Genomic DNA, 5,700 nt, shown 5'->3' on the forward strand with positions numbered 1-5,700 from the left:
ATATGTGGTATACCCTTAGTAAGGTATAATTTTTTACCTTATAAGGTAGAAAATTATACCTTACTAAGGGTATATCACATATCCTACCCTAAGGTAGAAATTTCTACCTTTTTTTTTAGTGTGTGTTTATATATATATATATATATATACACAGATATATATATATATATATATATATATATATATATATATATATATATATATATATATATATATATATATATATATATATATATATATATATATATATATATATATATATAGATAGATAGATAGATAGATATATATAGATAGATATATATATATATATATATATATATATATATATATATATATATACATATAGATATATAGATATATATGTAAAAACTATTGAAGAATCATTTAACAAAACTATTTTATTTAAATAATAAATAATAATATTTTTTTGTATAACAGTTTAATGAATGCTTTCGAGTTTATTCCGTAAGTGCACATTCCGAAACACTCCTTCCGTAAGGAACTGTTTCGCAAGTATTCTTTCGAAATGATTTGTTTTGCAAGTTTCTTTTCGTAAAGAGCTATTACGGAATAATTATTATTTATTTTTTTCGAAGAACGCATTACCGAAGGTGAATTTGCGAAAGAACAACTTCCGCAATAGCAACTTGAAATACGGAAGATAAAAATGCGAAATTTTCGTAAGTTTTTGTTTACGGCGAACAACCCTAGTGTAAACCATAAAAGTATTGGTTTAATAGGCAGTTTAAATAGAGTTTAACACGTGTTCAATATGGTTTTAAAAAAAAAAATTTATTCCTATTTTATATTATATTTTTAATATTAGATAATCATTATGTTAATATTCACTAATTCTATTGAATAACATTGAGTATTATTATTAGTGTGGCACACTTATTTTTTTAGAAGCATGTGAAATCTATAAAACCGATTTGGATATGTTTATGCAAATTTCTGTTCATATGATTAAAAAAATATGTGAGATTTAGAGTAAAACTAAACAATATGTTTATCAAATACTTACTTTTTTAAAAAATCTGATTTATCTATTGATTTAAACTTATTTATTTATCTACTTAAAATCTACTTATCTGTATGAGAACAACAATATACAACATGCCAACCGTCTTTGATCAATTAAAAAAAAATTTTAAACAAGGAAATTTGATTACGTTGTGTTTGATTAGGGCAAATCAGCCAAATGTCGACCCCATCCATCAGTAATTATCTATGAGTGCATAGAAGTATTTTAATCTATCTAATTAAAATTAATTTAGTTTTTACTAATATGTTTAATCAAATCACGATTTTTATATCTTTCATATCATCTTATTTGTACTTTATTAGACTACTATAATTCATTCAGTAATCGTCCGCCTGCGTTTAATGCCGTTCGGTATAGTCTTAACGTCGACCGCTGTGGACGGAGTAAAGTTCAAGCGGTCATAATTAAATGAGGCTGTTTGTATGGCCTCACAATAAACTAATGTTCTAAAAAGTTCTTTATTAATACTCATCGCTTAAGTACGTTACATAGACGGTACCAAGCACTCATACTTGCGTACGTTTTAACCTGCTTAGGCCTACTTGTATATTTAAAAAGATAAATACTTTTGATCCACTTTTCAACTTAGCTGATTGGACCCGCTTTATGTTCTCTACAACAATCGGATTTTTATACACGTAATCAGTGAGACAGTGCGTTGTCGAATAGTAAACGTTTCTTCAGACTGACAAAGAGACAGTCGGCTCTTTATCAGTCTTCTTTTTTTTTATACAATTGCCACCATTATCCAATGGTACTCCTTTCTTAAAAGATTTTTTATGCTTTCCTGCCAAGACAGTTTTAAAAACTGAGTTTTTTCAAATCCGAAGCCTATGGCTGCGCGGTTCGAAGCAAAATCAGCCAACTTGTTATCATCATCTACCACAAGCAACGGTTTTCGACCTTAATGAACGCTTAAATTGTACGTTCCATTAACTCGTGATTTCAGCATCGTTCGTGGCACATTTTAAAATTACTGTAATTTTAAAATGTGCCACAAACAATGCTGAAATCAAGAGTTAATGGAACGTAAAATTTAAGCGTTCATTAAGGCCGAAAACCGTTGCTATTGGTAGATGATAAAAACAAGTACTATAAATATATAAATATAATTATATACTAAAATAGAACATATACTTGCTTTAAAAACACTATTATTATAAAAAAAAAAAATTTTCAATAAAATTACCTTGAAAGTTTTAGCCGCCATTCGTAAAGTCATTTCCTGTGACTTACCCCTATTGACAGCAAGAGCCATTTTAGCTTCAGACCTCTATCTGTTTATTCCTCCCTTCTTGGCAGCAGACTGGGTTTTTCGTATAGTCTCTTGTCTGTCTCTTATATGCCCTCCTCTCCTTATTTTTGCCATTTTCTAAATCAAATATTATATATTCTTGCTATTATGGTTACAAGTAGAAAATATAAAATAAAAAACAGATGCATAAAAGTATTCTTATTACATGCAAGAATACAAGATTACTTTTAGAATAAAACAGTCTTTGATTGGTAGTTAATAAATTGGTCGACAATAAAGATGAGTGCGGACAGACTCAAGTGTGAAGCGGACAACATTAGGCATTTTATAGTACATTAATTTACTTTTAAATAACTAAACATTTATTTTGTTTTAAACATTTATTTACTAAACATTTATAACAATAACATCAAATTAAATTACCAATAATAAATACTGACAGGGAATAGTAATACACTACCCAGCAAACTCCTCATGTATGGTCCATGCATGGTTCTCATTGGATTATAATCCAATGATGTGCCAATATCTTTTTACGATTAGCAATACTGAGGCAATTTAGCCAATCTTGCCAATCTTTCGTAAAATCTTAAACAATGTTTTTGTTATTTTTATAAAAACTCAAACTTTCTACATAAAGTCTGTTTCCTTATAATTTATGAAGATTTTGCTTCAGATTATTAAATATATTTTTGTATTTATGTTATACAAACAAAGAAGAAAGATTATAATAAAAATAGAATGAGTTATAAGTAATATACTAACTAAGGCGTAAATTAACTTTATTAAATATAGTTATTATCTTAACTACGTTACTAAAATTATAACAATAAAAGTCATACTATTGTAAATGTAATATTATTACAGTCATTATAATATTTTTATATAACTGATTTTTTATATTTAACAATATTTTCATGGCATATTTTATTTACATAGTTATATCATTACATAAAAATAACTTAAAGCATTTAATTTCAAATGTATATTTACAGTTATTTTAGTTTATTTGTATGTATGTATGTATGTATGTATGTATGTATGTATGTATGTATGTATGTATGTATGTATGTATGTATGTATGTATGTATGTATGTATGTATGTATGTATGTATGTATGTATGTATGTATGTATGTATGTATGTATGTATGTATGTATGTATGTATGTATGTATGTATGTATGTATGTATGTATGTATGTATGTATGTATGTATGTATGTATGTATGTATGTATGTATGTATGTATGTATGTATGTATGTATGTATGTATGTATGTATGTATGTATGTATGTATGTATGTATGTATGTATGTATGTATGTATGTATGTATGTATGTATGTATGTATGTATGTATGTATGTATGTATGTATGTATGTATGTATGTATGTATGTATGTATGTATGAATGTATGTATGTATGTATGTATGTATGTATGTATGTATGTATGTATGTATGTATGTATGTATGTATGTATGTATGTATGTATGTATGTATGTATGTATGTATGTATGTATGTATGTATGTATGTATGTATGTATGTATGTGTGTATGTATGTATGTATGTATGTATGTATGTATGTATGTATGTATGTATGTAACACAAAGTTTGAAAGGCAACACAAAGTTAGAAATTTTACACGAAGGTGGTGATTTTATGTAAATTCTTTACCTAACCGGTAGTATTTTAAATTTTTAAAGTAGATAATTAAATAGGCATAACCACTTACATTTTTTATATCATCAACAATTTTTTACATATCGGTTAAATTGTCACAAAAACTTCATAAACATCAAGTGGCCCCCTGAAATACTTACTGTTAATATGTTGAGTGTAGAATTTTTTCTTTTGAGCACAAGAAATTTGTATCCTGGATGCAAGAATTTCTTTTTTAAAGTTCAATCGTGTGTTGTTTTTTTTGTTAAAAAATTTGGTGAGTTATTTTATTTTACAGTATTTCAGTTAACAAAAGTCAAAAAAATAAAAAAAAAATTTTTCAAGTTGATGAAGTAACTTATTGACTATTTATTATTAGTTTGATTCTCACCAAGATGTTATTAGCTTCATGCTTAGCTAGTTACTTGGCACAAATGCTCTATTTTTTTAAGGTTTATGTTTTGCAGTAATTATCAACAGGAAACAAGCAATAGTCAGAAAAAAAAAATTTGAAAAGAGTAACCTCATTATCCGTGGTACCCCCATTAGCCTTTAAGATGTAAATTAAAAATAAATATGTATAATAAATGTCTATTATATTTAGATTATACCTACCTACATCCAAACTTTTAGTGTATGTATGTACTGCAACCCCTGACACAGACCATATTCGAATGAAGCACTAATTTACTTAGATATTCGCATGTGTTAATAAATAGTGTAATAATAGTAATAACAATTATGCAATATATATATATATATATATATATATATATATATATATATATATATATATATATATATATATATATATATATATATATATATATATATATATACATATATTACATCATCGTTATAACTTATAATCTTCGTCATCGTAATTTAATAATTTTGTCTTTTTTAAATTATTCAGCTTATAAATTTTTAGCAAATATTTATTTTATTGCTAAAGTTTGTATGTGCTTATGGTGTTTTATTTATCATTGGTAAGTTGAGGAAATTTTTAAAAAAGTTTAAAAGTATTAACCTAATGGGGCTCGGTGATAAGACAAGTTTGTCTTCTTCTTGCACTGGTCAGGATTTTTTGTTATTTTACCTTTTTTTTGTAACTTTTAACAAACGGCAAAATTAAAACAGAAAAAAAAAAAAAATACTCAAAGGAACTCAGAAAACGTTATCGTGCATGCGTTATATAGAACACCTTCGAAAAAGCTAATGCGTTTGATAATCACATTAAAAAGATGATTAAAAACAAATTAAGCTTAAGTATTAGTTATAGTTTTTTGAGCGACATTAATAGGGCGACAGTCTAAATATTTTTAAGTGTGATTAATATTAATGTAAGTAAAATTGAGTGTAAATAACAGTGTTAACTTTTTGGGCTGCACATTTGGGCGACAGCCTAAATAATTTTTGATTAAGACGTAAATAATCAAATCTTGGGCATTTTTGCCAGCGCAACAATTTTTTGGTTTTACCATGCAGAAGTAGCTATTGCTTGAGTGGTCTATCGACTCTCGCCAAACTCGTGGGATATCAAAATTCATGGCTCACTTCTCTCTTCTGCACCAACTTGTAACAGAGCACATAGTAATACATAAAAATTATCATAATTTGAAGACAAGAAATTTCAAAATATAGAATAATTTCAATGGAAATGAAATGCAGGTGCCTAAGATTTGTCTTGGTCCCGGACTGACACGCAAAAATATGCCTTGTGGGTCACGCACATTTTTTTTTTT

Source organism: Hydra vulgaris, chromosome 04, assembly GCF_038396675.1.
Source record: "Hydra vulgaris chromosome 04, alternate assembly HydraT2T_AEP".
Taxonomy (NCBI): domain Eukaryota; kingdom Metazoa; phylum Cnidaria; class Hydrozoa; order Anthoathecata; family Hydridae; genus Hydra; species Hydra vulgaris.